Source organism: Ctenocephalides felis, unplaced genomic scaffold (assembly GCF_003426905.1).
Source record: "Ctenocephalides felis isolate EL2017-DRISC unplaced genomic scaffold, ASM342690v1 CF-g0.4_SCAFFOLD_01886, whole genome shotgun sequence".
Lineage (NCBI taxonomy): Eukaryota > Metazoa > Arthropoda > Insecta > Siphonaptera > Pulicidae > Ctenocephalides > Ctenocephalides felis.
Window position 1 is genome coordinate 141,491,418 of NW_020538040.1, and position 24,464 is coordinate 141,515,881.

Sequence of the window (24,464 nt, forward strand, 5' to 3'; positions counted from 1 at the left end):
GTCATTAAAAGTATTCCGAGTGGATTTATTACACATAATTCTAATTTATTACAAATAACTCGGAGTATTTTCTAAAAGCAAATTTTCAAAAATCAATAATTTTTATAATTAAACCAGTTTTCAGGACTTTAATGATTTATTATGTTCAAGACCAAGTACTCTATCATTATACCAAGTAAATAGTCTAATTTTAATTTTAACAAATGTCAAAAGAGCTACTCATTTTCTCAAACTTTGATGAATTTTTAAAATCAAACTATTTGTCTTAAGGCCGTAATATTTCAGTAAGTTCTATAAGACCATGGTATATATCGCTAAAAAAAAATCCATAAAAATCGGCTTAAATTTTTTTTTCAACGGTTAATTACAAGAAAACGGCTCGGTAGATTTTCACCTAAAACTGATCAGTATCATTCCCAACTAATATCTTTCGAACAGTTTTTGGTTTTTAAAATCGGTTGAGTAGGATGAGCTTAAATGTGGACGAAAAGTTTAACACTTTTTTTTAAATTACAAAGAAAAGAACGGCTGGCTGATCGTCGCACAAAACTGACAAACGATAGTCTTCCCCGAAATACATAAAATGGCTTTTAAATTTCTGAAATCGGTTCAGGCGCTTTTGAGAAAACGTCGATCAAAAGTCTAATTTTGACAAATGTCAAAAAAACTATACCAATTTTTGCAAACTTTGACAAATTTTTAAAGCTAAACGAGTTGTCGTAGGGCCGTAATATTTTAGTATGACCTAGAAAACTATGGTATCTACCGTCAAAAAAAAAAAACATAAAAATCGTTGAAATTTTTTTTAAAAAAACGTTATTACAAGAAAACGGCCCGGCCGATCTTTACCAAAAACTAATCAGCACGATTCCCAACCAATATCTATCGAATGGTTTTTGAATTTTCAGAATCGATTCAGAATTGCGGGCTAAAACGTGGTCGAAAATTTTTTCACTTTTCTGCAATTTACAAAGAAACGGCCCGGCCGATCGCCGCACAAAACTCAGAGACGATAGTCCTCATCGAGATACATCAAATGGCTTTTAAATTTTTGAAATCGCTCCAGCCGTTTTGGAGAAAACGTCGATTTACGGCAAAAAATCTGTTCACATACACACACACACACACACATACACACACACACACATACTTTTTCCAAATTTGGTCTCATTCGATTCAGAATGGCTTGAAACGTCGAGAAAACATAAAATTAGCCATTCGGATTTTTTGATGAAAACATAAACTTCTCCTTCGGGAAGTTAACAAGTACTTTAAAAATATTATATTATTTTTCTTCAATAATATTTTATCCATTAAATATAATCAAATAATTTTTAAATTAACCTTATAAAATATATGAAAACCCAAGAAGAAACAGACATGTACAAGTATTCTAGAAATGTGATTTTATGTTATATTAAAGAGCTCGTGAATTAGTGGTTAGAGATTCAGACTTTGAATCAGGGGTACTATTCATTAAAAATTCTTCAGCATTACCCTAATATTCATTATTAATAATATTGAAATTGTAATAATAAATTCATGAAATAGATATAGGCCAACCATTGGGTTGCCTTCTGAAAAGTCACGTAGTTAGGTCTAATCATCAAAGTAGATTATATTACTTTTAAGTTCTGATCCCTGTTCAAATAAAAAAGAAAAAATCCACTAATATTGCCAAATATTCTCATAAAAATATTATTTGTTTCTATATTTTAGACTTGCCTAATTGTCTTGTGTTTTTATAAATTATTGTATGCATAACATCATATTTATTATCACAAATATACTTATTTAATTTAATTATTACATTAATTATGTATAAAGTAAACAGAACGTTGTTCTGTATTTCAATACCATACTCTATAATATTGTACAAAACAAAAATATATCTGAAATTTTAACGACTATTGATTTATGAGAAAATATAAAAACATATACTTCATTTGCGTTTTATTACAATTCAGTGGAAATAAATCAAAGCAAAAAGACAAGATATTGAGTGTACGATAAAAGTTGGATGGAATACGAAAGCTCGTTCTAGCAAATGATTTAGTTGGATATAAAGCTTGTAAATTCATTTTAATGATCGAATCGGCAATCATCAATTTGTCAACGATATCTTTGATTGTGTTTTTAATGAATCACATTATTTCAATTACTTTTTTCCAATTCAACTTATAAATTATAGACAGATTCTTACCAATATAACATGAGGTGTCAGTAATACAATTCATTAGAGAAATCGACAACAAAGGATGAAACAGCCGGTAGGGTCAAATATATATATATATATATATATATATATATATATATAAATTTGCCCTATAATAGAAAATCGATAACACCTCCTATATGATACGTTTTGTTATTAATTTACTCTATATACAGACAGATTAACATCAGTACAGTAAAAAAAAATTATATATAAACACCAATTGCTAACTATCAAATATGTTTGATGTTTTTCAGCTATATATAATGAATATTAAAAATAAAAACCAGCAAAATTATGCGTGTCCTCGACCTCTAAAAATAGCATATTAATGCTTTTGAGTTTTCACATCGCCACGCAATATATTTTTACTTGTATAATTTAAGTTCTAAAAGACATTTATTGCTTCTATTTAATTAACCATTGTCTGAACAAATTTAGATTTTTTTTAATTTTATATTCATTGTGAGAAGTTCTTTAAATTGATAAAATCGTATTAATAAACCGTTAAGTGGATAAATTAAGAGCATGTACAAAACTTAACATATTTCTCTATAAAAACGTTTCCTAAACTTTCTAACCTACAGGCTTATTACACATTTACCTTTTACTAAATAAACATTAGTTTCTACATTGACATTCTGATAAAATTTAATAAAATAAATTGGTTTGAGATGGTGTTCTTCAAAAATTAATTATCATTGATAGAAACATTATTTTATGATTTGATTTTATGAATGATGCCATTTAAGAAGATTTTTCGCTTTATAAACAAAACAGCTTAGATGGCAAAAATTATCTTCGACACTATCTTCACAATTCTAGTAATTACTATATTGAAAATTAAAAAAATTAAAAATGAATGAATTGATTAATTTTTTTCAGCGAAATGTAAAAATATTAAAAACTGAAATTGCACGCGGTCATAAGTAATTAATCAATAGTGATTCAAATTTGTTAACTCGCCAAAATTTAAATTTTCGCCAAAAAAATCCGTTTAGCTAATTGTATCACGACGTTTCAGTCTTTCTGTGTCGTTTGATATCAAGTTTCAAAACAGTATGTGTATATGTAAGCCAAAATTTTTCTCATATTTACTTAAAAGCGTTATCGAAATTTTTAAATCTAATGACATTCGATAAGAACTAATGTTGATTAGTTATCACTGATGATCGGCAGATCCGTTTCTTCAGAATTGGCAGAAGTGTACAACATTTTTCGTCAATGTTTTCGATAAAAATCTTGAACAGATTTTAAAAAAATTGAAACTGTTTGAAAGATATCAGTTAATAATTGGGCCGATTAGTTTTTGGTAGAGATCGGTTTAGGGCTCAGTTGTTAAAAAATGTATTGACGATTTAAGTGAAACTTTGCTTAGTGAAAGATAGAGATCATGGTCTTAACGAGCATCGTAAATTAATATAGGCTTACGAAAAGTGATTGAATTATAAAAATTCACTGAATTTCAGCCAAAATCTCCGATAAAATAGAAATGTTACGGCAACGCTATGTTACGGTCCTATCTTCATATATATTGATAGTAAAAACTGTCAAAATGCCATATATTTGATCAGGAGTTTTACTCATAAAATCTAATTTCACGTATGTGTTACCAAACCATATTAGAAAGATGCACCTATTATAACACTATGCCTGATTACACAGCAAATGCATAAATTTTTGACAGTTTTTACTACCAATTTATATGTAGATTGGGTCGTAACATAACGTTGCCATAACGCTATGTATATTTCTATTTTATCGGAGAATTGGCCCCTTGGTTTGTTTGAAAAATAAGATGTCAATAAAGTTGCTAAATTGCAGTTCTTATTAATTAAAGCGATTGTTTACACATAATATCAGAAAGTTCATGCAACTCGTCATAAGGTAAAATGTCATTGCACCTAAACTTTTCCCACCAAACTTAAATTGTAATATTTTTTATATTTTTTACACGATGGACAAATATACATAGTGTAGAACCTCGTTTATCCGAACTTCAATTATACAGATTTGTGATTATCTGGACTACCAACCGCGATTAATTTCTATGTATGTACATACCTAAAATTCGAATACTATACTATACATACTATAAATACTATTTATATACATAAGGAAGTGTTAATTTCTTAATAAACACTGATTTTCGTTGATATCTATTTCGTTGATGTATGTATTTGCTATTTATAATAAATACACAATATTATGCTTCATACATTCGATTATCCGGAGTTTCGATTATCCGAATGCTCATCGACAACAATTAGTCCGGTTAATCGAGTTTCTACTGTGTATGATTTAATCAAAAACATACACAAATATTCTTGTTCCATCATCGAAATGGTATCCCAAAACTGCACAGTAATATATAATAACAAAAAACCGTAGCCTAAACAATATTCATATTTGTTTTCGAAGGCCATCTGGCAATTGGAAACGACGCCAGTTATAAAATGAAAATTATGCTTTAATGCGCATCGGCGTATATTGACAGGAAACCAAAACTAATCATTTGAAAATGCCGCGCTCAAAACACGCAATATCCGGTACGGATCTTTAGGCGATATAATCTCGATATAACACAAAGCATATATATAATATTAATAACACAATATAATCTTACAGCTTATACATTGTAATGTTATTGCGACGAACACGCCGTCTTAAACCGATAAATATAGTTCCCTAAACAAATAATATGCATAATATTTACTTTGTTCAAAAATAAGAAAATGGTGACCCAGAAATGTAGCAGCTATAAACAAAGGAAAAATTCGTATCGACTAACATCATATAATTATACATTGTTTCAAGCTTTAATCTTTACTCTGACTATTCAATTGAGTGTTCATGTTATGCAAATATGCATGAAATCAATAACTCGTGACAGAAAATGGTTTATATTTATATAGTTTTGTTAACAACACGTCATAATAGGAAAAATATTCTAAACAATTACTAATTGCAAATATATTCATTACAAGAGCTATTCATAAAAGGAAAGTGATAGAAAATGTGGCAAAGATTTAACAGAAAACCAACTACAGTACAAAACTGACTCAATGCACAAATATAACTGGATAATTGCTGGAAAATCTTTCTATAGGGTCCGCCAAATCCCTTTTTTGAAAATGCTATAAAATAAATTACTGAATATTATTTTGTAATGTGTGTATAGTTTGCTATAAGCAATAAACCAAAAAAAAAAGGAATATTATTTTCTCAAATTTCTTCTTTTATATGAAAGTACAATCCTTCCAGTTTATAATGAAAAATAATTTTATTCAAATGGCTGCCTTTTTGTCCATGCAGTAGTTACAAACATGTTAGTCAATAGCAAAAAAAATTTCAGATGGCATACCAGATATTAACTAAGACTAACTATTTTTATAGTTTAGCAAAGTAGGCTTCCCTGTAGATTCATTTAGAAATCCTTTTAGAGCTATGGAATTTCAACCAAAAGTTTCAGATTCGAGACCTGCCTCGGACAACCCGATACCTAACAGTAGTGACATCGGTTTTCACTTGAAATACTTACAGCAATATGTTTATAATAAGTGAAAATAGCCTTTACTCGGCATTGCTGCATCAATAAAAATTTGCAGTATTACATAAATTGTAACAATAAATTCATGAGATATAGATATGGCAACCATTGGGTTGCCTTTTGAAAAAGCGACATAACTATAACTTATAAGTGAAATCATCACAACAGCTTAGAGAACCCTCAAATTTTAATCGCTGTTTTGCCCTAAAAATCTTAAATAGATCAGCTAAGTTCTGCATTATGTCCAAGTGATAAATATGTAATTTGAAGCAGTTTTAAAATTCCCAGCAAAATATCTATATTACTTATCTGTACATTTGATTTTAATAAATTAATTGATAAATGCAATGTTTTATACTTTATGATTCTTATTACAAAAAATAGAGTAAACTATTTTTATGTGCAATCACGAACAATGACTATTTCAAGAAACTCATCGGGATGTCTTTTTCACATCATAATTTATACAACTCTTATAGCAAAATATATAATATAAATTACTTTAGAATGCAATCACAATCAACGATTATTTGAAAAGACTCATAAAGATGATCCATAAGCTGTAATAGATATTTGCTCAAAAAATACAAAATGAATGAATAAAACAATTATTTTAAATTCTCCAGAGTGAACTGTTTGTTGGACATTAAAGTATTAAATGCCACAAATATATACAATTATACATAAACTCATTGCTTGAAAGAAATTTGTAACAATTATAGAAATAAGAGCAAGACGATAAACCATTTGCCAAAGAGTATGGGCATATAAATAAGTGCTTGTACGGAAACTTTAGTATGAGTTAGAATTTAGATTTTATTTATCGATTTTTATTGGATTCATCCAGATTCATCTGTCTACAGAATATTTAATAATAATTTTTCATAAAATAAAAATAAATAAATCTAAGAATCTAAAATTGATGCAGTTCCTCACAATCATTATAATGCAAAAAAGAAAGAATATAAAGCGGATCTTTACTTATTAGTAAACTTAAAATAGGTTATCAGGGTTTTTTTTTTTAAACTTTTTTCCAACGCTATTAGAATGTTCACTTTTTATACTATGCTTGAGTATCTCGTTTCCTAAGGAAAATTTGCAACAGAGTTGAGAGTCGATTTCATAAACTTAAGGCTTAAGTAAAAAATAATTGAAAGTGTAAAAAATATAAAGAGCTCGGCAGTCGAAGAATTAACATTGATGTCAATGCTAATAGATATGTCTAAACCTAGTACTTGAAACAAGAAATTATGTTTTGATTGCGGTATCGCAAAGAATCAGATGTATTTCAAAAATTGCACTGAAAACTTCTAAAATAAGTTTTATCCTTTAACCGAAGTACAAAGTGTCGATAAGCCAGTGCGATCGTAAAAACTTTGACCATATTGGTATATTTCGCGCCGGTTTGCTACAAATATCGTCGCAGAATTCAATAATACAGTGCCGAATTTTATCTATATGAGATCTATTTCCGCATATTTTCATACAACTTTTGTAAAAAATTTGATTAAACTCATGAATTTCAATTAATCAATTACGTAAAGCAAAGTGCAAGATATAAAATGATCAAATAAATGCCAACACTTAAGCTAGAATTTTCTCGTTGATGTCCTACTCATAAAAAATAATTCAAATTCTAGGCCTAAGGTAGAAAATTGACTTATAAGTCCTATTATTTAAATAACTAAACGTGCAATAATATAAAAAATATAAAAACTTAAAAATCAATTACAACATGTATACTTCCAACTTTCGAATACCTTCAAGTACTATGTGGATGAGAAGTTTTGCACTTAAAAGCTAATTGTATAATAAACTCAAATTAAACGTCGATGTTGTCTGAGCCATGTATTATTAACAACTATATTTTACATAAATAATAAAGAATAAAATTAAAAGCTCAAAATGGCGGGCCAAAAGCCCCCTACCAGATCTTGGTTATTTGTAAAAGCACACCGTTAGATGGCGACATAATTATATTTTATACATTAATTATTAAAAAATGGCTCTGCCAATCACCTCAAATTTTTTTTAATGCAAATCCTTATCAAGTTTCATCGAAAGGCTTTTAATATTTTGAAAACGATGCAGCCGATTTTGAATAAACACATGTTTTCCAACTTTGATTTCAAAAGATTCAGAATGACTTGGAACATCGCATGTAAATTAAGAAAATCGATTTTTTGGGCAAAAACAAATTTCTCTTTGGGAAACGAGGAAAAAATAGGTAGATTTCTCGTCCGGGAAAAATAACTTTAGTTTATCTAAATTAATTAGGTTATAAACATCAGAATTGGTCTATTTCTAATAGAGACAATTTTTACATGAATGTGTAACTAACAATATAGCAAATGCTATTCATAAGTCCTTTAATTATTACCACATTTAATTATTACTATACTCTTTTGTTGTTTTTCAAATCAATTTAATTTATATGCTATATTCAACCTTTTCATTTAATATTTAATCAGTTATTTAAATTCAAATTTTATTCCCATTTGAAAGATAAAAGCAGGAAAATACATTTTGTTTATATAATTTATAATATGATTTCGTTTGATACTTGATTTGCAAATTTCATTATAATATAAATTTCATTGTAAAATGTTTTTTTTGTGATATTTAATTTATTCAATTTTTATCATTAAGAATACTTCAAATAATTATATTTGATGAATTGTGAGATAGATATATAAAAACATGAATACTGACCCTCACATCTTATGTATCATATTATGGATACATAAATTTTTCAAACAAACAAAAACTTGATTTGTCCAATTTATGTGTTGAATTATTCAACAAAAGGCTCCCAAAATATATTTTTTCTTAACAAAGAATTTAAGTATTATTAAGAATAATAAGTATAGCTTTAAAACAGTTTTTATTCAACTTGAGTTACGAGCATTAAAATTTTATCTGAAAATCTTCAAGAATTTTAGCGCATTATAAACGAATCGCATAAATTCACCGCAATATACGATTCATATCAAAATAATAATGGAGTATGTTAATTTAAGTAATGGCTTTTGAAATAGCAATAAAAACGGTTTTATAATTAAATAACACGATTGTATTATCAAATAAACAGATTTAGTTTTATGTTATTGAAAAAAATATTGGCTTAAACTGGCACTGGCTGACTATAAACTGTGCCGAAAGACCTCGGGCAATTCTAGAGATCGCGATCGTCGGAAATGTATTTTCAGTTACTGCCGGTTCTAAAACATATTCTAGTGTATTAATGAAGCTTATCAAATTTACAGAAAATCATTATAGATATAAATGTATAAATTATGTATTTTAAGGAACACGTTCTATAGTTTGAAAATATGACACCGGCAGCATACTCCTATAATACAGCTGATCGGTTTTATCGGTTTTACAGATGGCAACCCAAACAGTTGTCCCATCCCTGTGTGATGAATTTCATTATCACAATTTATGTAATAGAGTGAATATTTATTGATGCACCAATGCCGTACCAGGACTATTTTCACTTGGAAACATATTGCTGTCTATATTTGCAAGTAAAAACTGACGTCACTACTGCTCGATATCAGGTTGCTCGAAGCTGGATCGAACCCGTGATCTCTATTTCAAGTGCAGTGGTTTTAATCACTTACTTACGAGTGGGTCCACATAAAAATATATACGTTTATTAACACCATAAAAATTCAAATCAATAAAACAAAATTCTGCAAATTCTGTAAACTCTCAATTATTCCTAATCTATATGATCAAAGTTGTGTTCAAAATTAAGCATATCTTCAGAAAACTTAGTTTGAATCTTTATGAAGCGATTACATTGATTGAAATAATTATTGTATTAGCGAAAGTTCACCTGAAGAATGAATCAACATATTAATAATTTTCAAAAACTAAATTATTCCCCTAACATAACTCAAAAATATAATACTAATAATGCAATCATTATTATTAAATTTATTTATTATTGATAATTCCATTTTTTATTATTGTTATTATTGAACCAGAACATGAAAGTTCTATAAGCTTTCGTGATGAAATACTAACTGCGTCGGATTTTTATAAATGGCAATCCAAAAAGTTTTCCCATTAATATGTGATCAATTTTTATTCCTACAAATTCTGTACTAGTGACGATTATTTATGACGATTATGTATTTATTAACCGATGTCACTACTGCTTGACATTAGGCTGCTCAAAGCGGGTAATAAACCTGCGAACCCGGCGATGCGATTGAAATCCCATTGGTCTAACCATTTACGTACAGGCGAGACCTGCATTGCTTATAAAAAAAACATTAAAATCCTCAATTTTTAACAAACGTAGTTCTTCTTTATAACTTTTAAACTTGGGTGGAGTGACTAGGGCGGATGCTAAGCACGCCATTATGAAGTGAAAAAAATGGGAAAAGAGTAGACAATAACTATCAAGGCAGATAGTAAGGCAAAAAATCTCCCTCCCAACCAATTTTATAACATTATTGACAAAAAGAATATATAATGCGCTATATAATTATATACATTCAAATAAAATAAAATTGTAAAGATTTCTCATAAAATGTATATGACTAAAGTACGTGTAAACAAAGTCAACAAATAAACAATAAAAAAACTTTTTAACAGTTATCTAAATTAAATTTTCATTTTCTTTCATATTCATGTTTTATTTCTCATTTCCTTTTTTATATTTTTTACTTTTGACCCTTCGAGCATGTTATATATTTTAATGATTTTTTTTTTTGAGAATGTCTCGTTTCGATTGGGTGAGTACAAGTACGTTCTAACAAATACCACATTGGGTTTAAAAACTGATAAGACTGTTAAAAATATCGAACAAAAATGCACTCATAAAAAACTCAACTTGTCGCGCCTGCGAGTAAACAAAGAAATGCATTCCACCGATAACAGACATCGATTAAAGATAAAAAACGTATTTTTCTAGAAAAATAATGAAGCATTCCATTGAAAATGTTGAGAAATATAGGTGTGTGATTATTAACAAATAACAAGTATAGATTATATGTGCGGCGGTGTATCAACGCTTTCCTGGTATAGTTCAATATTGTAGAGTTCAAAAGTGCAATTCTAAGAATTATTGTATGTTATTGGCATGTGATATAATTCCATGTGGGAGTATTTGTTCTCTCTCAGGCACATTCATAAATAATACTAAGCTCCGGGAACTGCGACAGAAATTATATCGATAAAGTCGTATCAAACGCGTTTCATAATTTCATTTTATTTTTTGCTCCGACAGGGAAATGAAAATATGAATTTCACTCTATACACATTATATATATATATATATATATATATATATATATTTATACAGATATATTAGAATCAACAGGTTTTTTATATAACCTCGCATACATATGGGTGGGGTAAAAAGGAACAACTAAACCTTTATACTGGCAAAGATGTAAATATTAAGAAAATATTACATGAAAAAGTAAACGAAAAAAGCTATTTACAAGAGAAATTAAATTAATAGTTATTCCAACTCCGCTGATGAATATTTTTGACAAAATACGAGATCAAGGTTATATGCAGTTTGATTTTGTCTCAAATATGTCCATAAAATTTGTACTTTGCATTGGTTGAATAATCTAGCCTATTAATTTGTAAAATCCTTATAAATTAAAAATAAGACATTGGATCTGACCAGTTGAATTTTTTTTGAAAAATAGTAAAAAAAAACATATTCAGTTCAACAATGTAAAATAAAATATTAAACTGCAATATTAATATGTTTCAAATCCATTTTTTTGTATTATTAAGTACTATTGACTAATCACATTATAATGAAGCTGCCTGAACTTCTTACTTTTAGAGATTTCATATTTGCCATAATATCTAATAAATATGAATTTTCACGTACCTACTCGATAATTTCCAATAATTTATTAGTTAAATGCAGCCAATGATGTCTCATTTATTGGTATCAATATCAAGCATAAGACGAGACTTGTCTTAACTGATTATTATCATCTTAATGTAATTTTCTTGCGGATTTCTTACCTTCCTGAAAAGAAAAAAATACATGTAAATAACATAACTCTTTATAAATGTTAATAGCTTTAAAATTAGACAAGCAATTATGTAGCAATAGATAAAATATTAAATAAAAAGAAATACATGCACATTTATTTTATAATATACTAGTGATGTGATGTGTCAAGTCGAATCAAGTGATTCGAATCAAGCTTTCGACAACTTGATTTGAACTAGATTTGACTCGATTCGAAACAATTCGTATGAACACAAATTCATAATAATATATATTAATTTATCATAAAATTAAAATTTTGATAACATTTACTAAATAAATACTTCTATGGGTCTCTTTGTCCATATATAGACTTGATTAGAATTAGGTTTTTTTCTGATTAGAATCATTCAAATCAATCATGTTTCGAAACGGCACATCATGTTATGAATCGTTAATTATATCTATAATAAGAGTTTTATCGCTTTGCCAAAGTAAATTATATTGATTTTTCCATCCAATAATAGATAGTAGTAATTTTTCCGCCAATATAAATCTAAATTATAACTCCAAAATATTAAACTTCAAACTATTCCAATAGTTTCCGTTTCAATTAGAAAGCAATAGCAGCCTCTTGTCAAAATGTCTTGCCAAGTTATTATAGATTTAAATATTTAATTTAATTTTTATATATGAATTAATTAATTCATAAATAGTAAGTACGTACAAAATAACGTAAGAAAATTGTTAGTTTTAGTGTAGTATATATAGTAAGTAAGTTAGTTTTAGTGTAATAAAAAAGTGTAAAATTGTAAAAGTACTAAAATTGTAACTTTTGAACAATTGAATAAATTATATATATATATATATATATATATATACATATATATATATTTATATATATATATATATATATATATATATATATATATATATATATATATATATATATATATGTGTGTGTGTGCATGTGTGTGTATTAGCTAGTAAATATATTTAATAGTTTCTAATAACTCGGAGCGGATGTAATAAATAATACTAAAATCTAAACTGTAAATCTTGATTTACATAATATAGTTTACACGAAACCATTCCAGACTTGATTCATGAATAGGTATGATATATATATATATATATATATATATATATATATATATGTATATATATATATATATATATATGTATAGGAGAAATACAAACAAAATGACACATTATCCCTATTTAAAAATTGGCTAGTTTTATTAACGTTTCCGCGACATTATAACACGAAGAAATCCATAATTACGATTGTGTCAGAAGAAATGCGTCATTGGCGTGCTTCTCGAAAAGTTTATTGGAAAATATTTATTCCTAATTATATCAATTGAAATCAATTGACTTAAGCCAGTACTAGTGATTTGGATCAATTTCAATGCAATAAATAGGTGTTTGATGAAATTTTAATTAAGCATTACAGAGTCAAGAAAAAAAAATTATAACCTGTCGAAGGTAATTGGCTTCAAACTTTTACTCCGTGTATGCAAGACATGAATGCTAAAATAATAATACAATACTGTTTTCATATTTATAATATTAATATTTTGTGAACTCAATAAAAAACAATTCTCTGAAAGTTTTAGCTCTTAATATTGTCTTTTAGATAGAGCGCAATTCAATCAAAATTTTGTATGGAAATAGAATGGAAAAAATTTCAAAAATTTTGCAGAGCGTCAAATTTTCAATAAAAAATGGCACAAATTTTCACTTTTAACTCATTTATCGCTAAGTTATACTTAAGATTTTTTTTTAATTTTCAAATTTTTTCCATGTTATTTCCATACAAAGTTTGATTTAATTGCGCACTATCTAAAAGTTAATATTAAGAGCTAAAACTTTCAGAGAATGTTTTTTTATGGGCCCTTCGGAGCAATGAAACTAGAAAATGTCCATATTAAGGACCACCCTCATTGTATATATGTATATATATATATATATATATTTGAATAGTCTTGAATTTGATGTTGATATATATGTTTAATTTGAGTTTAATATTCGGGCGTAACTATTCTATTATCTAATCTATTATTAATTAATTATAATTAATCTATTATTAATTGTAAAATAATTGTAAATAGTAATCTATTTTTATTGATGTTACGCCCGAATATTAAACTCAAATTAAACATATGTATATATATATATATATATATATATATTCCATATATATTCCATAATCAGTCTGTTAAAACACAGATATCTTTTAAAAAATGTCTGTGTGATTTACGACATAAATCAAGAAATGCTACAACGAAGACAGAGCGATAGGCCGACAAGAACATTGCCAAGAAAACGTGATTACGGATGCCATAATTCAAAGGAATGTTCATTTTTCGTCAAGAGTTGCGTCTTGATGACTGTTTGTAGGTTTTTAAGGTCCCAGATGAACCTGGGAGATCCCCGTGCAGCCATTCGGACGCCTTCGCAGCGTCACGTGCTGCGTTATTCGCATTGCTCATTGCGAAGTACGTGCGACGTGCGACGGCCGATGCGTGTGGGGCACGAACGCTAAGGGATAATCACGGTTCGCTTTTTGGATATATTTTATACGTAAACCCATTTGTAAAAGAACTAGCTGTAAGTGGAATTAGGGCATCGTGCCTTAAGGCAAATTGCTGGAACTTCCCGTACCAAAAATTATTATTTTTTTTAAAACAAATAACATTTTTGAAAAAAATTTACTTTGAAAAAGATTTTTGAGAAACTATAAATTTGACAAAAAGTTACTTTTTTTTGAAAAAAAAATTTTTTACTTGAAAAAAAAATTTTTTTTGAGAAAAAAAATTTTTTTTTGAAAACTAAAAATTTTTTTGAAAAAAAAATGTTTTCTTCATTTTGACATATGTTGGAAATTCTGAACTTTTTTTCAAAGCATTCGCACTGCTTGAACTGCATAGAGACGACATGCGCGCCGCCGTCTAACGCATAAGCATTGGTACGGAACCCATAGAAATGTAAAAAAAATGTATACTTATTGTTAAAATCTCTATAAAATATCTGATAATTTGATGTGCATGAGTCTAATGATCATTTTTGATCGCCAAATGGCATTTTTTTTTACTTTTTTCATTAGATCTCCGAAACCGTTAGACCTGCCTTTATGAAAATTTGATCGGTTTTTCACCTTGTCAATATAAGTAAAATGTTTTTTGAATTATTAAAATCGGACGCTCCGTTCTCTTAAAAACTGAGTTACCGTTTTCGGCACTTTTTGCCCCGTATCTTCAGAACGGCTAGACCTCCCTGCGCCAAAAACTAATCAGCACGTCTCCTTATTAATACGAATCGAATGTTTTTTTAATTATTCAAATCGGATGATCCGTGTTCCCGAAATCGTCGAGAAAAATTTGTATCCGCACATACATACACAGACGTACATACATACATACATACATACATACACACACACACATACACATACACACACATACACACACATACATCCATTTTTTCTAAGGTATGCCAAAATGTTCAGAAACCTTTGAAACGTAAAGATATATAAAAATTTTCATTTTCGATTTTTTTGCGATTACTATAACTTGCCCTACGGGAAGTTAACTAGTGGTATATGGCCAGCCCTTTTATTAACTAGCGGTGCATGGCATCGTGCCTTAAGGCAAATTGCAGGAACTTCCCGTACCGCAAATTAAAATTTTTAAATAACCTTAGTTTTGAAAACTTTGAAAAAAATGTGATTTTTGAGAATTTTGAAATTTCTGAAAAAAAATACTTTTTTGAAAAATTAGTTAATTTAACTGTTTTTAAAGCAATCGTGCTGCGTGCCTGTTTCAGAAAAAAAATGTCGAAGCGCGTAAGCGCCGCATCGCAGTCTAACGGATAAACATTGGTATGGAACCCCTAGAAATGTAAACAAAATTCGTACTTTATTAAATAAAATATTTGATAATTTAATGTGCATATGTCTTATGATCATTTTTGACCGCCCAATGGCATTTCTTCATTTACTTTTTTTACTCGATCTCTGAAACCTGCTTTGCTCAAAAATTTAAACTGTGCTTTTTTTGTCAATACAAATAAAATGTTGAATTATTCAAATCGGAAGCTCCGTTCTCTCAAAAACTGAATTACCATTTGTTAACGCATTACTCAACCCTGGTCTAATGAAATATTATTATATTTTATTACCTTCATACAGGATAGCAATAATAAACCTTCATCCCTAATTATATAATTTAGAAATATTAAATAATCCCTCTCATTGTCATGCATCCTGTCCCTAAATCTATCATCATACTATTATATTAATACATTTTTCTAAAAATAAGAATTTCTAATCACCTGTTCCCGGTTCAATTCCACGTACCATGGAATCACCGGTTAATATCTGATTGGTCAAAAATGTAATGGAATGTCGCTTGAACCCACAAAAACAAACCAATCAGAAAATAATATAAAATTGTAAAATCATTATGATTTAGTAATATCTAAAATTTCATCGAACTAACATCAGCCTAAAATCAACACTGAAATGAGTAATATCTAAAATTTCATCTAACAAACACGTATTAATTCAAACTTCAACTAAGTAACATATCATCTATATATCTTAAAATTTAAATATACAACAATTAAACTACTTATCATATTTTAATCGGTCTGATATAGCCATTATCTTAATATATCTGGTCCTTCGAAAATATAAACAAAGTGTAATTTTCAATAGAGTTCCGCAGCATCTCGGTGGATCATGAACTTCTATACATTTTTGTAATCTATCTTGTACAACACCATTTTTGGCTCTTTTTGAACCGTATCTTCAAAACGGCTAAACTTTGCCTTTGCCAAAAACTAATCAGCACGTCTCCTTATCCATACGAATCGAATGTTTTTTAAATTATTCAAATCGGTTGATCCGTGTTCCCGAAATCGTCGATGAAAATTTGTATCCGCACACACACACGCATACACATACACACACATCCATTTTTTCTAAGGCATGCCAAAATGTGCAAAAGGGTTTGAAACGTAAAGATAAATAAAAATTTTAATTTTCGATTTTTTTGCGATTACTATAACTTACCCTACGGGATGTTAATAAATAGTAAATTTATTTTTAATATTCAAAAAACTACAGTGCTGTAGTAAAATTGCTTCAAGATACGTGCAATTCGACATACGAGCGAGGTTACGGAACAAATTAAACTCGTATGTCGCGTGGTACTACTGTGCATTCTTGCATATGAGAAGATCAGCAATTATATAAATAGGACGCTCGCCATTTATGCAACGACATTTATATTGTAATTCATACAATAAATATACTTGATCATAAAAGGATTATCTAATCAAAGTTCATCAAGTCCGGAGATTCATTCACTAGCAGTTGATGCAGAATATTCATAGATTTTCATTCATTCATTATATGTACATCATAGTAATTCAGTATCGAAAACTTATAAATTATTAAAATATATTGTAACAAGCTTTGATATTATTGTGAATGTTAATCCCTTACACTACCCCTTGCTTAACTATTCATCACTCTAGGTTAAATTATTGAGATTATTGTATTTTTTGTTATAGCATTTAAAATCGATGTGTATTTTTTGTTTTGAAAAGCAATTTGAACTAATTGTAAGAATTGTGGCTGATGTGATGACATTTCTCCTCAACTATGTGGCTTTTTTAAAAAAACCCTAAGGGTTGTTCTATCTATTTGATACAATTTCATGTTACAAGGCAAACCAGTGGTAGTTTTAGAGGGATGGTGTATTGTAACACATTGCAGCTAAGACATGAAGAGCTAATTTTAGTTGGAAACATATTTTGCCCTTTTTTAAGCAAAAATAAATATAACTACTGCTTGCTATCAGGTTTTCCGAAACGTAGATACGGATCCAGAACTTTGTGGTTAGAAAGCTGGACACTTTGTCCTGTGCCATGATACCCCGATTATAAAAATAAATTCAATTACTAATTAGTGTCAAATGTGTATATATATATATATATATATATATATATATATCTTGAGGATATATATATATATATATATATATATATATCTTGATATATATTATATATATATATATATATATATTACAAATGTATTCTGAGTGGATAATAGATATTAATTTGGAAATATGAACAAACAACACTCTTTTTGCACTAATTTATTAAATAATAATTTTCACAAACGTTTCGAGACTAGGTTTGTCTCATCATCAGTGTGTTATAATTAAAAAAATTTTTAAAATATGGAAATCTAAATTAGCATGTTGTGTTTTTCATTACACGTCGTTCACTGCACGTTGTTCTTTTAATACCAATGTCTTCGGTATTCGTATTCTCGAATACCGAAGACATTGGTATTAAAAGAACAACGTGCAGTGAACGACGTGTAATGAAAAACACAACATGCTAATTTAGATTTCCATATTTTAAAAATTTTTTTAATTATAACACACTGATGATGAGACAAACCTAGTCTCGAAACGTTTGTGAAAATTATTATTTAATAAATTAGTGCAAAAAGAGTGTTGTTTGTTCATATTTCCAAATTAATATATATATATATATATATATATATATATATATATATATATATATATATATATTCCATGTTACATTTACATGATCAGAATACCTTGAGATTCATAATGAGTATAAGTAAATTCCATATTTCTACAATTGAATGTGTTTGACCAAATGCATTACGATGTGTATATGTGTAGACATACGTACTTTGTAACTATTATGTAGGAATGTTACTCCGAAACACGATCCAAGACAATGCTTGAATACCAATCCAAACCACTTTAATCACAACAAGGTAGCTATTTGGTTTAGTTTTGGTTGGTTGAACAATATGCGCGCTATTACCTTCTTGAGATACGAGGTATTAGACAAAAACTGGTAGGGCGAAAAAGGCAAATCAATATTTGGGTTTTGGGTGCTCCCTTGTGCGGGGGTTGATTCTTATAAACAAAAACACGGATATATCTTTGAAATGAATACAGTAACATTATATCGATATAAAGAATTTGTGTTTTTAACATATGTTTCATTATCTCATCATCACTTTTTTCGATTTCGATATGTACATATGACCAAATACAAGTGGCATTTTGGCTTTTCGATATGCTTTACTGTTATCGACAATAAAGATCATTATTCCAAACCGTAATGAATTTCTATAACAAAATCAATTTTCGTATGAACCATGATCTCTATCATCACGCAAAGTTCCATCTAAACCGTTAAGAGAAATCTCAACAAAAAAATACCAAGAAATGATCTGACCGATCTTTACCAAAAATTAGCACGGATCGAACTTATATCTTTGGAACAGTTTTTCAATTTGATTTTTGGCTAAAACGCAAGATTATGAACTTTTCTCTCAATACTCTTAATAAATATGAAGTTTCATCAAATGGCTTTTCAATTTTTAAAATCGATGCAGTCGTTCTAGAGAAACGTCGACGATCAAATTCTAGTTCAATATACAGACACATATATATACGTATATATATACACACCATTGTAATGTCAAACAAATCAGAATTACTTGAAACGTCGAAAAACAAAATTAGGAAATCTAATGTTCTTGAAAAAGCATAAAATTTGCAATTCAATAAGGCAATATTAAGAAGGGAAAATATATTAAAGTGATAAAGATAATATTAAGTTAGTAATGGTATCAAGAAGGTAGAGATCAATAGACATAGTTAGATTTTTTATTTGGAATTCAAACGTATTTTATTTTAATAAATTGTGTTTAGAATTGTAGCACTTCTAATGTTCTAAACACAATTTATTAAAGTTCTAAAAATCAGCACAATAGCTGATAGAAAATATTGTTAAGTTGTTGAAAAAAATAAATAAGAAAAGAAACTGTATTTAGGAGCACTTAATCAAATTTTGAAGTAATAAGCAATTAATCAGAAATAGATTACAAGTATCATTATTTTTAATTTTATATCAATATATGACTACCAAATACTAAAATTAAAAGCACACAAATTTAATAACCGTGACTATGTAACGTACAACCTTTTTATATAGCAGTTTTTTTTTAATACAAAACTTAAAAGAATGAAATCTATTCTTATAAGTTGAATTTATATGTGCTCATATTAAATTTTGTTCGGTCATCTTCAGTGACAGATTATCCTGTTAGAAATCATCAACTGCTAAATATTCTTTTGTCCCTGCAAATTCGGTGATCAATTTTTTTTAAATCTTCGAGTTGTTATGTATTTATCAACTTCTTAAAATTGTGAATTTGGAAGTTGGCTCAGTTTAAGATAACACTAATTGTTCGTGTTCCTAATTAATTCTTGAACAATTCGGTCAATTTAAGTCTTTGTAGTCCAGTCATTTAAGCTTGAATTAGGTAAGAATCTCGAAACTCGAGATACCCAGCTGTAAGTATGTAAATACTTGTATATTGACACCTAAAAGTTGTCTCAAAACCTACATATGGTAGGGTATACGCAACATATGTAGGCTTTGAGACAACTTTTAGGTGTCAAAATACAAGTATTTACAGACGTACAGCTGGGTATCTCGAATTCCGGGGTGAACTGACTATAATGACTAGACTATTGGATAATATCTTAGGAGCCAATTCCCAGATAAAATATAAATGTTTTTTAATGAATTTATAATAGTATGAAAAGGTAGTCATGATCTGTCAAAAAGCTATGTCTTTCACACATAAAACCTAACCTCCAAAAGGTACAAAAGTCAAAATATTACCTTTGGTTAGACTTTATAAATTATCAAAGTGACAACAGAATATTGCATTTATAAATAAAATGTTAGTTGACATTGGTGCCTTTTAGATATTTAAAGTGGTACGTTCGATTCAACAGCAAAGACATAGTTTGCGACTACCAGCTCACACAATTATAGGTCCTTCACAAGACATTTCTATTTTATCCAAGAATTGACCTCTCAATCTTCAAACAATAAGTTAAAAAAAATATCTTGCTTGACTTTCAGTAAACATTGTAACAATCGAATCGAAAGATTACCATTATTTGCCGATGTGCTGATGCAATTAGTTACGTTTAAATAGGAACGAGTATTGAACTCGCAAATCTTACCGAAGCACGACCGTTGGCATATTGCAAACATTGCTGTAATCCAATGTTGGCAAATCTTCGACTAGTGCATTATCAGAAATCTAATCAATACGCTTAGCAATAACATTCCCCTAAATCGGTTCTCATTTCTATATAAATGTAAGTAACACGTAGGGGAATTGCGCCATATATGAAAGAGACATCATTGCATCGAGGGAAGTATTGGGCGTTGGTACACAACTCACGGTCACGGTACGGAACGATTCTGCAGTCGGAGGAGTTTCAGTAAGGGGTACGAAAATGCTTATTTAGACATAAATAGATATAAATGATATTGAGGAATAGTCATATAACTTAATTTATTTTATCTTCTTTTAAAAATCTTCATCACCATTAAAAAATCTAAAAATAATCTCACCAGAAAAAGAATAGTCAACCATTGGTTTGACTTCTAATAACACTAGGTTCAACTGAACCTTTTCTAATTTTTTTTAAATTTCATTTTTATTCTGCAATCTATAAAAATAATTACATTTAGCAGAGAATGCTGACAAGTTGTTTACAATTAATTGTCTACAAATTAGTATATACTCCCAGTGGCGTATCTACTAAAGCTAATATAAAAAAAACTAAAGACAAATGGGAAGAAAAAAAAAACTATAAATAAACTATATTAGATCTCCAGGTATTTTTCTTTTAAGCCTAGTCGGCTAGCCTTCCTGGTATTAATGACATGCTAGTTGGTTAGGATGGATGTCAATTCTGTTTTTATAATTAATGGCATTGATATATGTTCTTGAATTGTAGGTATGTCCGTGTCTTCGTGGAGGATCCATGTTGGCGTGTAGTAAGGAGCGTTTAATATTTGCCGCAGGAATTTGTTTTGTGCTCGTTGTATTATGTTTAAGTTGCTCTTTTTAGCAGTACCCCAAAGTTGTATTCCGTAGGTCCACATGGGTTTGATTACCGCAATATATAGGTAATTTGTTGTAAATTGGTAATTCTGATTTTCAAACAGTGCTTCCGAACAAAAAACCTAACAACGTAAGAAATACTTTTGTTGTGGATTTTCAAACATTGCTGTTTTACACTCAACATCGAAGTTGCAAGAACCAAAGTGATGGCTGGTTATATATCTTTTTTCATATACTTTCAAGTATTGATATTAAAAAATTCTTAATATAACTTTACTTGTTTTTGAGATATCGGTGGTGAACCTTTTTATTCTCGGATCTTTAAGCCCCGCTCTACACTATGAACAACGGATAATTAATTGTTCTTAAAGATCCTGGTCAGATATTATTTGTTTGTTTTACTAAAAATTAGGATTATGTTTTATGTATCTTGTACTACATGTACATCTAGGCCAACATAAAATATAAATTTGAAGTGCATGAATAATCATCATGACTAGGAAACATCAACCAATAAGTTACCTTTAAGTAGTCCTCAGGCTAAAACATAACATAAATACTAATTTGAAGAGTGTAAAATTAATTATTGAACTGGAAAAGGATTGCTTCGAGTTGCCAACCTAAAAACTAACGAAATCTAACGAAGAAAAAGCGTATGCTAAACAAAATCTAAATCTAGTCAGAAAGCAAGTGCATTTGAAACTCTGGATATCAAAAAATGGTTAAAATCGTCCCGCCTTGTCTCGTGTGAAATGTATAAACGCCACCATGCGTATTTCCGATTTTCTTTTTCTCGTCCGGACAGAATCTAACCGAGCGACTATAATGGACCAACACTTGCAATCGAATCACAGACGTACACTGAGTTTTCCAATCTCACCATACACACTCGTAATCCACAAATCGAATTTATTTTTATTAATTAATTATATTAGTTAATTAAAGAATAATTGATCATGTCCGCAAAGAAGTGGAAATGAATCAATAGTAATATATCTGAGGAAAAATGTGAGTATTACATAATATTCATATATAAGTTAATTCCAAGTTTTAGCGGACTTTATAACCATATTAACACAAGTATACAACCGTTGCTGTCGAACTCTCAAGATTGAAAAAACAACTAGTAGAACTAGTTCCTGAAGTTATTAGAGATCCTCAATCTAGGATCATTTACCTTATCATTTTTTTATACTCAAGTATTATTTGAATTCACATTTACCTATAGAATAACAACATGTTCTGATAGCTGTTCCATAATGTTAAAAAAAAGAAAAGTTTACCGCAACAATAGATAGTTATATCGGTATGATTATATTTTCAGTGATTTTTATAATTTTGTTGGTGAAGTCTTGTCCAAAGTTATTGTAATATTATATTCAGCAGGTACATTTGAACCTCGAATTGAGCCACCAGTAAGTCCGAAATTTTCATTTTAGCGATTTGTTCATGTCGATTTATAATCGAAAAGTGCAAAATACTATCTTAATTTTTAACTCTTAAGTTTAATTCATATTGTTTCTGAATATAACTATTATGAATTTTTAAGTATCTATAAATCTAAATTATTTTTATCAATTATTGATGTTAGTTTTTTTCCAATAAAAAATAATTAATCTTATTGAAAAGAAGTGGAAATCAAACCAATAATATTATTTCTATGGAAAATTGTGAATACTTCATCGTGTTTAACTGTATGCAGCTATCTGTTAAAGTAAATTTTATGTTTTATTGAGATCAAATAAGAGAAGTTTGATCATAATGTGATTTCCATAATTTCAAAATTATTTTACAGCTATGTGAAATTGAATTATGGAGGTAACCTGAATCTTAATCAGCTCAGATTATCAAGTATAAAATCTTGATTTTTGCGCTTTTTAATTTTAAATCGATTCAGTTACTAATATTCATATAGTGACTACGTGCAACTAAGAATAAAAATAATCAAATTAATTATTTTAAGTTTTACCTATTATTTTCATTTTATAAGATTTTTTTTTAAAAAAAATATTATATTATAAAGTTGTCGCATGATGAGTACAATTAATAATAATCTATTAAAAATGTATGATACACACAAAATCTACAAATCGAATATATCTATAATCAATAATTATGCTAGTTATATAAACACCCATAGAGACTCATTAATCATGTTCGGAAAAATGTAGAGATGAAACAAACAACATTCTATGGAAAATTACGGGTTTAATCAAATTTATTTATTGTAGCTATTAGCTAAAATAAAACCCAAATTTTATCGGAGCAAGAATTTTTAAAACGAAATTATTACATTTTCAGTGATCCTTGATTTGTTAAAACATTAAAAATAATTCTAGTACACAATTATTATGAAGAAATGTAATAATTTAATTCAACTACAAAATCTTTATTATAGCAGTTTTTTGAAAAAAAAATAAATTACGGATTTGATCAAATTTATTTATTGCAGCTATTTACTAAAATAAAACCAAAATTTTATCGGAGCAAGAATTATTAGAACGAAATTATTACATTTTCAGTGATCCTTTATTTTTCAAAACATTGATAATAATTCTAGTACACAATTATTATGAGGAAATATAGTAATTTAATTCAACTACAAAATCCTAATTTTAGCAATGTTTGAATTTTTGTAAAAAATAACTGTTAGTATCTTGGTAACGAGTAATGGAATTAATATGACCAGTAGTTAGAATTTAAATTTTTTTTTCTAAAATTAAAA

The 24,464-nt window shown here is 28.4% G+C and overlaps 1 protein-coding gene across 3 annotated transcripts in view; it reads right to left on the reverse strand.

The window, feature by feature from the left end:
- The window catches only part of LOC113377989 (leucine-rich repeat-containing protein 24-like), a 573,615-nt gene that overhangs the window by 379,074 nt on the left and 170,077 nt on the right, over positions 1–24,464 (reverse strand). For 2 of the 3 annotated variants that reach the window (XM_026618474.1, XM_026618473.1), the window contains exon 3: positions 11,775–11,778. The exons of the other annotated variant lie outside the window; for it this stretch is intronic. The gene's annotated coding sequence lies outside the window, so the exon portion shown is untranslated. The remainder of the gene's footprint in view (positions 1–11,774; positions 11,779–24,464) is intronic. 3 annotated transcript variants of the gene reach the window in all.